The sequence below is a fragment of the Staurois parvus genome, unplaced genomic scaffold, assembly GCF_062004578.1.
Source record: "Staurois parvus isolate SC_StPar_1 unplaced genomic scaffold, SC_StPar_1.0 ptg000692l, whole genome shotgun sequence".
Taxonomy (NCBI): domain Eukaryota; kingdom Metazoa; phylum Chordata; class Amphibia; order Anura; family Ranidae; genus Staurois; species Staurois parvus.
In genome coordinates this window covers 66699-82265 of record NW_028318488.1, presented here as the reverse complement: position 1 = coordinate 82265, position 15567 = coordinate 66699, and positions in this window count along the sequence as shown.

Genomic DNA, 15567 nt, shown 5'->3' with positions numbered 1-15567 from the left:
GGATAGGAGGGGAGCGGAATAAAATATCTAGATGGAGATTAAATGAGATGCTTATACAAGACCATGAAACAGAGAAAAAGGGAAAGGCAGGAAATAGAGCAATTTTTTGAGTTTACTGAGACTGAGGAGGTTTCGGTGGCCACAATATGGGAGGCTCATAAAGCATACATTAGGGGAATACTGATTTCAATAGGGGCAGAAAAAAATGAAAGACCGGTAGAAAAAAATAAGGAGGGTAACGGAGGAGCTTTATAAATTAGAGCAGTCATATAAAAAGAAGATGGGTGTGGATATACATCAGAGGATAATTCTTAAAAGAAAAGAACTAAAAGACCTAATGGAATAGGAATCGAGAAGGATATTTAATAGGATATCAAAGGAAAGATATCGGTGGGGGAACAGGCCAGGAAAACATCTAATGAGGAGATTAAAGGAAAAAAAATCTAAGAACTATATAGAAAAAAAACCTAAAGATGGAAAAGGAGAAATGGTGTCTTCCACCACCAATATTGCTAGTACGTTTCAAAAATATTACAGCAGGTTGTATGATGTGAGTCCTAGAAACCAAAAAGAAACAGAGGACAAAAAGAGGAGAAAAAGGCAGAAATATTTAAATGAAATGGGAATGCCAAGAATAACAGAAGAAACATTAGAGGCCCTAGAGAGAACTATCACCCTGGAGGAAATTACCTTGGCCCTGAAGATTATGGCAGCAGGAAAGAGCCCAGGTCCCAACAGATATACTGTAGGTTACTACAAGAAATTTAAAGATCTTCTAGCCCCATATAGGCCCATATCATTATTAAATATAGACACAAAATTATACGCTAAGGTATTGGCAACTAGACTGAAGGCGCTGATGTCCGAGTGGATACACATGGATCAGGTGGGATTCATTCCTGGCAGAGAAGGGAGAGACAACAGCTTGAGAACATTGTTCCTTTACAAAGAGCAAAGAAAGAGAAGCTGCAGACAATAATCTTGTTGATCGATGCTGAAAAAGCTTTTGACAGGGTTGATTGGGGATTTATGTTTGGTACGCTAGAGGCCATAGGATTAGGGCCAAAAATGTTAACGTGGGTAAAAGGGCTTTACAATGGTCCATCAGCAGCAGTGAAGGTCAGTTCCCTTTCACAGTTCTTTAAAATGTATAACGGCACTAGACAGAGATACCCACTCTCTCCTTTGTTATTTGTAATATCTCTGGAACCCGTGCTGGCGATGGTAAGAAAGTGTGTGGATATAACAGGAATAACGATAGGTGAAGTAGAACATAAGGTGGCAGTGTATGCAGATGATATGTTATTCTATATTGTAAATCCTAGAATAATGTTGCCTAACTTAATGAGACTACTAAAACAGTATGGAGAGCTATCAAACCTGAAAATAAACCCCTCAAAGTCAAAGATATTGAACATCAATGTCTCAAAGACAGAGAAGCAAGCTCTACAAAAAGATTTTCCATTTACATGGAGGGAAAAGAAATTAGGTTATTTGGGAATAAAATTAACTCCATCAATAAAAGGTATATATCAGGATACTTATATTCCACTAATAAACAAAATAAAGGAAGAGTTGGGGAGACTTTTAAAGGGAGGGGCCTCTTGGACAGGTCGCATAAATCCGGTAAAGATGGTGATAGTACCAAAAATTCTGTATAAGTTTCACATGCTCCAAATACATTTACCAGGCTCTTTCTTTGAGATAATAAAGAGGATGATACTTATTAGAGATGAGCGAATCGAACATGACGAAGTGGAATTCGTTCCGAAGATTTGGAAAAATTCTATTCGCGACGAATCCGAAGATTAGCAAACTTCGGATGCACGAATCGAATTTTCCCAAAAATGGCGGCGACATGTGTGGCGACAGGAGAAAATGGACAGAGAAGATGGGGCGGGGATCTCTGGGAAGGCGCGCAGACAAGGCGCGCTGACCCATAATGCATTCATGAGTCATGAATCATGACATGTGATCGCATTAGCCAATCAGCAGCCAGCCAGCCAGCACTGTGTAATGGTGGAGCTATAAATCGCGGCCATCTTAGAATTCTCCATTAGCCTCCGGTCATTCAAGAGAGACAGACCTCTGTGTATTGAGGGACAGAGTTAGGTCCACAGAGACTTTAGGGCCACAGAATCGTTACTCAGGGACACAGAATTGTTACTCAGGGACACAGAATTGTTACTCAGGGACACAGAATTGTTACTCAGGGACACAGAATCGTTACTCAGGGACACAGAATCGTTACTCAGGGACACAGAATTGTTACTCAGGGACACAGAATCGTTACTCAGGGACACAGAATCGTTACTCAGGGACACAGAATCGTTACTCAGGGACACAGAATCATTACTTAGGGCCACAGCTATCAAAGAATCGAAAATTTAAAGTGACATACACCCTTTTTTTTTTGGTGGCTGTCGTGCACAGTTGGTGCTGCAGTTTGCCGATTGTGCAAAATAAACTGACTTTCTGCTTCACAACCACTATTGTACGTTCAAAGAGTTAAATCCATTTACACGCCGGCTGGCGGTAATATTTTTTGGGTGATTAGTGCATTCCAGTGACACAAACGTACAGTTTCCAGCCAACGGCAAGCTGCAATTGACCGATTGTGTACAATAAACTGACTTTCTGCTTCACAACCACTATTGTACGTTCAAAGAGTTAGATCCATTTACACGCCGGCTGGCGGTAATATTTTTTGGGTGATTAGTGCATTCCAGTGACATAAACGTACAGTTTCCAGCCAACGGCAAGCTGCAATTGACCGATTGTGTACAATAAACTGACTTTCTGCTTCACAACCACTATTGTACGTTCAAAGAGTTAAATCCATATACACGCCGGGTGGCGGTAATATTTTTTGGGTGATTAGTGCATTCCAGTGACATAAACGTACAGTTTCCAGCCAACGGCAAGCTGCAATTGACCGATTGTTCTAAATAAACTGACTTTCTGCTTCACAACCACTATTGTACGTTCAAAGAGTTAAATCCATTTACACGCCGGCTGGCGGTAATATTTTTTGGGTGATTAGTGCATTCCAGTGACAGAAATGTACAGTTTCCAGCCAACGGCAAGCTGCAATTGACCGATTGTGTACAATAAACTGACTTTCTGCTTCACAACCACTATTGTACGTTCAAAGAGTTAGATCCATTTACACGCCGGGTGGCGGTAATATTTTTTGGGTGATTAGTGCATTCCAGTGACATAAACGTACAGTTTCCAGCCAACGGCAAGCTGCAATTGACCGATTGTGTACAATAAACTGACTTTCTGCTTCCCAACCACTATTGTACGTTCAAAGAGTTAGATCCATTTACACGCCGGGTGGCGGTAATATTTTTTGGGTGATTAGTGCATTCCAGTGACATAAACGCACAGTTTCCAGCCAACAGCAAGCTGCAATTGACTGATTGTGCTAAATAAACTGACTTTCTGCTTCACAACCACTATTGTACGTTCAAAGAGTTAGATCCATTTACACGCCGGGTGTCGGTAATATTTTTTGGGTGATTAGTGTATTCCAGTGACATAAACGTACAGTTTCCAGCCAACGGCAAGCTGCAATTGACCAATTGTGCTAAATAAACTGACTTTCTGCTTCACAACCACTATTGTACGTTCAAAGAGTTAAATCCATTTACACGCCGGCTGGCGGTAATATTTTTTGGGTGATTAGTGCATTCCAGTGACAGAAACGTACAGTTTCCAGCCAACGGCAAGCTGCAATTGACCGATTGTGTACAATAAACTGACTTTCTGCTTCACAACCACTATTGTACGTTCAAAGAGTTAGATCCATTTACACGCCGGGTGGCGGTAATATTTTTTGGGTGATTAGTGCATTCCAGTGACATAAACGTACAGTTTCCAGCCAACGGCAAGCTGCAATTGACCGATTGTGCTAAATAAACTGACTTTCTGCTTCACAACCACTATTGTACGTTCAAAGAGTTAGATCCATTTACACGCCGGGTGGCGGTAATATTTTTTGGGTGATTAGTGCATTCCAGTGACATAAACGTACAGTTTCCAGCCAACGGCAAGCTGCAATTGACCGATTGTGCTAAATAAACTGACTTTCTGCTTCACAACCACTATTGTACGTTCAAAGAGTTAAATCCATTTACACGCCGGCTGGCGGTAATATTTTTTGGGTGATTAGTGCATTCCAGTGACAGAAACGTACAGTTTCCAGCCAACGGCAAGCTGCAATTGACCGATTGTGTACAATAAACTGACTTTCTGCTTCACAACCACTATTGTACGTTCAAAGAGTTAGATCCATTTACACGCCGGGTGGCGGTAATATTTTTTGGGTGATTAGTGCATTCCAGTGACATAAACGTACAGTTTCCAGCCAACGGCAAGCTGCAATTGACCGATTGTGCTAAATAAACTGACTTTCTGCTTCACAACCACTATTGTACATTCAAAGAGTTAAATCCATTTACACGCCGGCTGGCGGTAATATTTTTTGGGTGATTAGTGCATTCCAGTGACAGAAACGTACAGTTTCCAGCCAACGGCAAGCTGCAATTGACCGATTGTGTACAATAAACTGACTTTCTGCTTCACAACCACTATTGTACGTTCAAAGAGTTAAATCCATATACACGCCGGGTGGCGGTAATATTTTTTGGGTGATTAGTGCATTCCAGTGACATAAACGTACAGTTTCCAGCCAACGGCAAGCTGCAATTGACCGATTGTGTACAATAAACTGACTTTCTGCTTCACAACCACTATTGTACGTTCAAAGAGTTAGATCCATTTACACGCCGGGTGGCGGTAATATTTTTTGGGTGATTAGTGCATTCCAGTGACAAACGTACAGTTTCCAGCCAACGGCAAGCTGCAATTGACCGATTGTGTACAATAAACTGACTTTCTGCTTCACAACCACTATTGTACGTTCAAAGAGTTAAATCCATATACACGCCGGGTGGCGGTAATATTTTTTGGGTGATTAGTGCATTCCAGTGACATAAACGTACAGTTTCCAGCCAACGGCAAGCTGCAATTGACCGATTGTGCTAAATAAACAGACTTTCTGCTTCACAACCACTATTGTACGTTCAAAGAGTTAAATCCATTTACACGCCGGCTGGCGGTAATATTTTTTGGGTGATTAGTGCATTCCAGAGAAAGAAACGTACAGTTTCCAGCCAACGGCAAGCTGCAATTGACCGATTGTGTACAATAAACTGACTTTCTGCTTCACAACCACTATTGTACGTTCAAAGAGTTAGATCCATTTACACGCCGGGTGGCGGTAATATTTTTTGGGTGATTAGTGCATTCCAGTGACATAAACGTACAGTTTCCAGCCAACGGCAAGCTGCAATTGACCGATTGTGTACAATAAACTGACTTTCTGCTTCACAACCACTATTGTACGTTCAAAGAGTTAGATCCATTTACACACCGGGTGGCGGTAATATTTTTTGGGTGATTAGTGCATTCCAGTGACATAAACGTACAGTTTCCAGCCAACGGCAAGCTGCAATTGACCGATTGTGCTAAATAAACTGACTTTCTACTTCACAACCACTATTGTACGTTCAAAGAGTTAAATCCATTTACACGCCGGCTGGCGGTAATATTTTTTGGGTGATTAGTGCATTCCAGTGACAGAAACGTACAGTTTCCAGCCAACGGCAAGCTGCAATTGACCGATTGTGTACAATAAACTGACTTTCTGCTTCACAACCACTATTGTACGTTCAAAGAGTTAGATCCATTTACACGCCGGGTGTCGGTAATATTTTTTGGGTGATTAGTGCATTCCAGTGACATAAACGTACAGTTTCCAGCCAACGGCAAGCTGCAATTGACCGATTGTGTACAATAAACTGACTTTCTGCTTCACAACCACTATTGTACGTTCAAAGAGTTAGATCCATTTACACGCCGGGTGGCGGTAATATTTTTTGGGTGATTAGTGCATTCCAGTGACATAAACGTACAGTTTCCAGCCAACGGCAAGCTGCAATTGACCGATTGTGTACAATAAACTGACTTTCTGCTTCACAACCACTATTGTACGTTCAAAGAGTTAGATCCATTTACACGCCGGGTGGCGGTAATATTTTTTGGGTGATTAGTGCATTCCAGTGACATAAACGTACAGTTTCCAGCCAACGGCAAGCTGCAATTGACCAATTGTGCTAAATAAACTGACTTTCTGCTTCACAACCACTATTGTACGTTCAAAGAGTTAAATCCATTTACACGCCGGCTGGCGGTAATATTTTTTGGGTGATTAGTGCATTCCAGTGACAGAAACGTACAGTTTCCAGCCAACGGCAAGCTGCAATTGACCGATTGTGTACAATAAACTGACTTTCTGCTTCACAACCACTATTGTACGTTCAAAGAGTTAAATCCATATACACGCCGGGTGGCGGTAATATTTTTTGGGTGATTAGTGCATTCCAGTGACATAAACGTACAGTTTCCAGCCAACGGCAAGCTGCAATTGACCGATTGTGTACAATAAACTGACTTTCTGCTTCACAACTACTATTGTACGTTCAAAGAGTTAAATCCATTTACACGCCGGGTGGCGGTAATATTTTTTGGGTGATTAGTGCATTCCAGTGACAGAAATGTACAGTTTCCAGCCAACGGCAAGCTGCAATTGACCGATTGTGTACAATAAACTGACTTTCTGCTTCACAACCACTATTGTACGTTCAAAGAGTTAGATCCATTTACACGCCGGGTGGCGGTAATATTTTTTGGGTGATTAGTGCATTCCAGTGACATAAACGTACAGTTTCCAGCCAACGGCAAGCTGCAATTGACCGATTGTGTACAATAAACTGACTTTCTGCTTCACAACCACTATTGTACGTTCAAAGAGTTAAATCCATATACACGCCGGGTGGCGGTAATATTTTTTGGGTGATTAGTGCATTCCAGTGAGATAAACGTACAGTTTCCAGCCAACGGCAAGCTGCAATTGACCGATTGTGCTAAATAAACTGACTTTCTGCTTCACAACCACTATTGTACGTTCAAAGAGTTAAATCCATTTACACGCCGGCTGGCGGTAATATTTTTTGGGTGATTAGTGCATTCCAGTGACAGAAACGTACAGTTTCCAGCCAACGGCAAGCTGCAATTGACCGATTGTGTACAATAAACTGACTTTCTGCTTCACAACCACTATTGTACGTTCAAAGAGTTAGATCCATTTACACGCCGGGTGGCGGTAATATTTTTTGGGTGATTAGTGCATTCCAGTGACAAACGTACAGTTTCCAGCCAACGGCAAGCTGCAATTGACCGATTGTGTACAATAAACTGACTTTCTGCTTCACAACCACTATTGTACGTTCAAAGAGTTAAATCCATATACACGCCGGGTGGCGGTAATATTTTTTGGGTGATTAGTGCATTCCAGTGACATAAACGTACAGTTTCCAGCCAACGGCAAGCTGCAATTGACCGATTGTGCTAAATAAACTGACTTTCTGCTTCACAACCACTATTGTACGTTCAAAGAGTTAAATCCATTTACACGCCGGCTGGCGGTAATATTTTTTGGGTGATTAGTGCATTCCAGTGACACAAACGTACAGTTTCCAGCCAACGGCAAGCTGCAATTGACCGATTGTGTACAATAAACTGACTTTCTGCTTCACAACCACTATTGTACGTTCAAAGAGTTAGATCCATTTACACGCCGGGTGGCGGTAATATTTTTTGGGTGATTAGTGCATTCCAGTGACATAAATGTACAGTTTCCAGCCAACGGCAAGCTGCAATTGACCGATTGTGCTAAATAAACTGACTTTCTGCTTCACAACCACTATTGTACGTTCAAATAGTTAGATCCATTTACACGCCGGGTGGCGGTAATATTTTTTGGGTGATTAGTGCATTCCAGTGACATAAACGTACAGTTTCCAGCCAACGGCAAGCTGCAATTGACTGATTGTGCTAAATAAACTGACTTTCTGCTTCACAACCACTATTGTACGTTCAAAGAGTTAGATCCATTTACACGCCGGGTGGCGGTAATATTTTTTGGGTGATTAGTGCATTCCAGTGACATAAACGTACAGTTTCCAGCCAACGGCAAGCTGCAATTGACCGATTGTGTACAATAAACTGACTTTCTGCTTCACAACCACTATTGTACGTTCAAAGAGTTAGATCCATTTACACGCCGGGTGGCGGTTATATTTTTTGGGTGATTAGTGCATTCCAGTGACATAAACGTACAGTTTCCAGCCAACGGCAAGCTGCAATTGACCGATTGTGCAAAATAAACTGACTTTCTGCTTCACAACCACTATTGTACGTTCAAAGAGTTAAATCCATTTACACGCCGGCTGGCGGTAATATTTTTTTGGGTGATTAGTGCATTCCAGTGACAGAAACGTACAGTTTCCAGCCAACGGCAAGCTGCAATTGACCGATTGTGTACAATAAACTGACTTTCTGCTTCACAACCACTATTGTACGTTCAAAGAGTTAGATCCATTTACACGCCGGGTGGCGGTAATATTTTTTGGGTGATTAGTGCATTCCAGTGACATAAACGTACAGTTTCCAGCCAACGGCAAGCTGCAATTGACCGATTGTGCTAAATAAACTGACTTTCTGCTTCACAACCACTATTGTACGTTCAAAGAGTTAAATCCATATACACGCCGGGTGGCGGTAATATTTTTTGGGTGATTAGTGCATTCCAGTGACATAAACGTACAGTTTCCAGCCAACGGCAAGCTGCAATTGACCGATTGTGTACAATAAACTGACTTTCTGCTTCACAACCACTATTGTACGTTCAAAGAGTTAGATCCATTTACACGCCGGGTGGCGGTAATATTTTTTGGGTGATTAGCGCATTCCAGTGACAGAAACGTACAGTTTCCAGCCAACGGCAAGCTGCAATTGACCGATTGTGCTAAATAAACTGACTTTCTGCTTCACAACCACTATTGTACGTTCAAAGAGTTAGATCCATTTACACGCCGGGTGGCGGTAATATTTTTTGGGTGATTAGTGCATTCCAGTGACAAACGTACAGTTTCCAGCCAACGGCATGCTGCAATTGACCGATTGTGTACAATAAACTGACTTTCTGCTTCACAACCACTATTGTACGTTCAAAGAGTTAAATCCATATACACGCCGGGTGGCGGTAATATTTTTTGGGTGATTAGTGCATTCCAGTGACATAAACGTACAGTTTACAGACAACGGCAAGCTGCAATTGACCGATTGTGCTAAATAAACAGACTTTCTGCTTCACAACCACTATTGTACGTTCAAAGAGTTAAATCCATTTACACGCCGGCTGGCGGTAATATTTTTTGGGTGATTAGTGCATTCCAGTGACACAAACGTACAGTTTCCAGCCAACGGCAAGCTGCAATTGACCGATTGTGTACAATAAACTGACTTTCTGCTTCACAACCACTATTGTACGTTCAAAGAGTTAGATCCATTTACACGCCGGGTGGCGGTAATATTTTTTGGGTGATTAGTGCATTCCAGTGACATAAACGTACAGTTTCCAGCCAACGGCAAGCTGCAATTGACCGATTGTGCTAAATAAACTGACTTTCTGCTTCACAACCACTATTGTACGTTCAAATAGTTAGATCCATTTACACGCCGGGTGGCGGTAATATTTTTTGGGTGATTAGTGCATTCCAGTGACATAAACGTACAGTTTCCAGCCAACGGCAAGCTGCAATTGACTGATTGTGCTAAATAAACTGACTTTCTGCTTCACAACCACTATTGTACGTTCAAAGAGTTAGATCCATTTACACGCCGGGTGGCGGTAATATTTTTTGGGTGATTAGTGCATTCCAGTGACATAAACGTACAGTTTCCAGCCAACGGCAAGCTGCAATTGACCAATTGTGTACAATAAACTGACTTTCTGCTTCACAACCACTATTGTACGTTCAAAGAGTTAAATCCATTTACACGCCGGGTGGCGGTTATATTTTTTGGGTGATTAGTGCATTCCAGTGACATAAACGTACAGTTTCCAGCCAACGGCAAGCTGCAATTGACCGATTGTGCAAAATAAACTGACTTTCTGCTTCACAACCACTATTGTACGTTCAAAGAGTTAAATCCATTTACACGCCGGCTGGCGGTAATATTTTTTTGGGTGATTAGTGCATTCCAGTGACAGAAACGTACAGTTTCCAGCCAACGGCAAGCTGCAATTGACCGATTGTGTACAATAAACTGACTTTCTGCTTCACAACCACTATTGTACGTTCAAAGAGTTAGATCCATTTACACGCCAGGTGGCGGTAATATTTTTTGGGTGATTAGTGCATTCCAGTGACATAAACGTACAGTTTCCAGCCAACGGCAAGCTGCAATTGACCGATTGTGCTAAATAAACTGACTTTCTGCTTCACAACCACTATTGTACGTTCAAAGAGTTAAATCCATATACACGCCGGGTGGCGGTAATATTTTTTGGGTGATTAGTGCATTCCAGTGACATAAACGTACAGTTTACAGACAACGGCAAGCTGCAATTGACCGATTGTGCTAAATAAACAGACTTTCTGCTTCACAACCACTATTGTACGTTCAAAGAGTTAAATCCATATACACGCCGGGTGGCGGTAATATTTTTTGGGTGATTAGTGCATTCCAGTGACATAAACGTACAGTTTCCAGCCAACGGCAAGCTGCAATTGACCGATTGTGTACAATAAACTGACTTTCTGCTTCACAACCACTATTGTACGTTCAAAGAGTTAGATCCATTTACACGCCGGGTGGCGGTAATATTTTTTGGGTGATTAGTGCATTCCAGTGACATAAACGTACAGTTTACAGCCAACGGCAAGCTGCAATTGACCGATTGTGCTAAATAAACTGACTTTCTGCTTCACAACCACTATTGTACGTTCAAAGAGTTAAATCCGGTTTTATTTTTGGGGTGCTTATTGAATTAAAGAGTATGTCAGACAACACGCACAGGAGTGGCAGAGGAGGCAATGTTTCAGGAGCGAGCAGACGTGGCAGCAGAGGAAGGGGTCGAGGCAGCACTAGTCGCAGCCAGAGGCCAGTGCTCCCGGTGTCATCCAGCGGTCGTGTCTCCACCGACAACCCTGCCGTCATCGATTGGTTGACTCGGTCGTTTTCCTCTTCCCAGGTCACCTCTGACACCTACAGCCAACGGTCGGTGGGTACGTCAGACACAACCGTTAGTTGGCATGGCCCGGGAGCAAGCCCACTGAAATCACGTGTCCTCGACCTGCCCCTGTCCTTTGGTGTTCCCTCACCAAGCGAAGTATCGCATGCTGTGGGCTCAGCCCCACTGTACAGTGAGGAAGAGCTAACAGAGGGCGGTCAGGAACGGGGGGAGACATCCGCCTCTTCAGCAGCCAGGCGAAGAAGTACTGGCGAGGAGAGTGGCTCGGTAGCCGGTCTAGAGACAGGTCTGTCTCCTGACCCACACGCAGCCGAGGGGGCTAGTAGTGACGCGGAGACCCTAATTGATGATGATGAGGCTGATCGCACTTGGCAGCCTCGTCGTCATCAGGCTATTGCTTCCGCATCATCAGGAGAAGAGGGTGCCAGCTTGCCAGCGAGCAAAACAGTCGGTGGGTTGCCCAGGAGGCAGCAGGGTCGCAGCAGTGTCAGTGGAGCCAAACGGCCACGGAGTAGAGCACCAGCTCCACTGCAGCCTACCACCACGGCCAGTAGTGGTGCCGGTGTGCACGGAGGAAGTAGCAGTCAGCCAGTGAGGAGTAGCGGGGGCAAAGTTTCCTACTCGGCGGTGTGGCAATTTTTCGTCAAGCCGCTCGAGGAAGTAAACGTAGCCGTATGTCGACTATGTGGCCAGAAAGTCAAGCGTGGCCAGGGGGCCAATGTTGGGACTACAGCGTTGCGTCAGCATATGCAGCGTCGCCATTCGGTGGCCTGGGAAAACCGTGATAAAGATACGGCGGTTCTGCCTGCCCCAGCCCCCGCTCCATCACCCGCTCCGTTACTTGCTCCGTCACCCGACGTCAATCGCCCTCTATCAGCCAGTCAAGGCTCCAACACCTCTGCTGAGGGGAGTTGTCGCTCGTTGGCATCTTCCGCTCGTTCAGATGCTCCTTCTCCTGCTACTCCTCTTCACGGATTCCGTCAGCAGTCTTTCTTGGAATCCGTTTCCAAGAGACAACAGTTTGCGAGCACGCACCCGACGGTGCAGAAGCTGCACGTCCTCCTGTCCAAGTTGCTGGTGCTGCAGTCCCTCCCTTTCCAAGTGGTGGACTCAGCACCTTTCCGAGAAATGATGGCTTGTGCCGAGCCGCGGTGGAGAGTGCCAAGCCGGCATTTCTTCGCCAAAAAGGCAGTGCCAGCCCTGCATTCACATGTAGAAGAGATGGTGGGCCAGTCTTTGAGCATGTCGGTCTCTGCCAAAGTGCACGGCAGCGCCGACGTGTGGAGCTGTAACTACGGTCAGGGACAGTACATGTCATTTACGGCCCACTGGGTGAACGTGGTGCCGGCACAGCCGCACCAGCAACTTGGACAGGTCACGCCGCTTTTGCCTCCACGTTTGCACATCCTTGGTCCAGCAAAGATGTCCGCCTCTACCACCTCTTCTTCCGCCGTGTCCTCAGCCGCCACCCCCGTGCCAAGTCCCATTACCCGACCGGCATATCACATGTGCAGGGCGCAACGGTGTCACGCTGTGCTGCACCTGGTATGCCTTGGCGAACGTAGTCACACAGGGGAGGAACTTCTCAGTGTAATGAACAGAGAAATCAACAGATGGCTGTCTCCGCGCAAACTGAAAATCGGAACCATGTTGACCGACAACGGAAAGAACATGGTGTCTGCTCTGCGTCAAGGAAGGTTGTGCCATGCGCCATGCATGGCTCACGTGTTTAATCTGGTTGTCAAGCGGTTCCTAAAATCCACAATCCCACTGCAAGACATCCTTAAAATGTCACGTAAACTTTGCATGCATTTCAGCCATTCCTACACCGCAAAGCACACCCTCCTTGAGCTGCAGCGGCAGAACGGAATTCCACAGCATCGCCTGATCTGCGACGTTGCAACAAGGTGGAATTCAACCCTACATATGTTAGACCGCCTTTACGAACAGCGAAAGGCCATCACCGATTTCCTGATGTTACAAGCGGATAAAGGTACTCCCCTGTGTAACTTAGATGTCAGCCATTGGCAGCTCATGCGTGACACCTGCCGCTTGCTCAGGCCCTTTGAGGAGGCCACGCTATTTGTGAGTCGGCAGGACTATGGGATGAACGACGTCATTCCTCTGTTGCACGTCCTGGAACAAATGCTGTTAACAATGGCTGGTCAGGGTGCGGTAGACGTGGCGCACAGATCTCAACGCCACATGACCCCTGTGGGGGCAGGACAGGAAGAAGAGGAGGAGGTAGAGGAGGACATTGGTGCTCAGGAATTATTGAGTGAAATGGGTGGTTTTTCCACTCAGCGGACAGGAGTGGAGGAGCAGGAGCATCTGGTAGAGGAGGAGGAGGAGACAGAGGACCCAGACGCACCGTGGCAGTATGCTGTGGAGATGGAGGCAGGGAGTCCCTCGCATTCCTTGGCACAAATGGCCCATAGCATGCTCGGTTGCTTGCGTAGCGACAGCCGAATAATAACCATCAGACAGAGGGATGACTTTTGGCTGTCCACCTTGTTGGACCCTCGCTACCGTTCAAAAATGGTGGCCTTTTTCACACCTGCTGAGAGGGAGGCCAAAATAAAGTACTATAAAAACCACCTATGTAGTCATGCAGTATATAGCCCTATCGGCCACTTTCTGGCATCCAGTTGCTGTAGCCCCCATCACCACACTGTGCCACGGGCCCCTGTACCGCCTTCTCATACTGCTGCCAGATCCATCCTCTGCCATGTGCGCCTTTGTCGTCTGCTCACGCTGCTGGGTTCCAGTTTTAAACCTAGGCCTGTGTATGGCTTCCGAATACTGCTGCCTCCACCGCCACCCTGCGCCATGTGCCTCTGTCGTCTGCTCACGCTGCTGACGGCTTCCGCTTTTTAACCTAGGCCTGTGTATGGCTTCCGAATACTGCTGCCTCCACCGCCACCCTGCGCCATGTGCCTCTGTCGTCTGCTCACGCTGCTGACGGCTTCCGCTTTTTAAACTAGTCCTGTGTATGTCTTCCGAATACTGCTGCCTCCACCGCCACCCTGCGCCATGTGCCACTTTCAGGTCTCCTTACACTGTTGGTGGGTTCCATTTTGTGATAGGGTGCTGTATGGCCTTCCATTGCTGCTGCCTCCACCGCCACCCTGCGCCATGTGCCTCTGTCGTCTGCTCACGCTGCTGACGGCTTCCGCTTTTTAACCGAGGCCTGTGTTTGGCTTCCGAATACTGCTGCATCCACCGCCACCCTGCGCCATGTGTCTCTGTCGTCTGCTCACGCTGCTGACGGCTTCCGCTTTTTAACCTAGGCCTGTGTATGGCTTCCGAATACTGCTGCCTCCACCGCCACCCTGCGCCATGTGCCTCTGTCGTCTGCTCACGCTGCTGACGGCTTCCGCTTTTTAACCGAGGCCTGTGTTTGGCTTCCAAATACTGCTGCATCCACCGCCACCCTGCGCCATGTGTCTCTGTCGTCTGCTCACGCTGCTGACAGCTTCCGCTTTTTAACCTAGGCCTGTGTATGGCTTCCGAATACTGCTGCCTTCACCGCCACCCTGCGCCATGTGCCTCTGTCGTCTGCTCACTCTGCTGACGGCTTCCGCTTTTTAAACTAGTCCTGTGTATGTCTTCCGAATACTGCTGCCTCCACCGCCACCCTGCGCCATGTGCCACTTTCAGGTCTCCTTACACTGTTGGTGGGTTCCATTTTGTGATAGGGTGCTGTATGGCCTTCCATTGCTGCTGCCTCCACCGCCACCCTGCGCCATGTGCCTCTGTCGTCTGCTCACGCTGCTGACGGCTTCCGCTTTTTAACCGAGGCCTGTGTTTGGCTTCCGAATACTGCTGCATCCACCGCCACCCTGCGCCATGTGTCTCTGTCGTCTGCTCACGCTGCTGACGGCTTCCGCTTTTTAACCTAGGCCTGTGTATGGTTTCCGAATACTGCTGCCTCCACCGCCACCCTGCGCCATGTGCCTCTGTCGTCTGCTCACGCTGCTGACGGCTTCCGCTTTTTAAACTAGTCCTGTGTATGTCTTCCGAATACTGCTGCCTCCACCGCCACCCTGCGCCATGTGCCACTTTCAGGTCTCCTTACACTGTTGGTGGGTTCCATTTTGTGATAGGGTGCTGTATGGCCTTCCATTGCTGCTGCCTCCACCGCCACCCTGCGCCATGTGCCTCTGTCGTCTGCTCACGCTGCTGACGGCTTCCGCTTTTTAACCGAGGCCTGTGTTTGGCTTCCGAATACTGCTGCATCCACCGCCACCCTGCGCCATGTGTCTCTGTCGTCTGCTCACGCTGCTGACGGCTTCTGCTTTTTAACCTAGGCCTGTGTATGGCTTCCGAATACTGCTGCCTCCACCGCCACCCTGCGCCATGTGCCACTTTCAGGTCTCCTTACACTGTTGGTGGGTTCC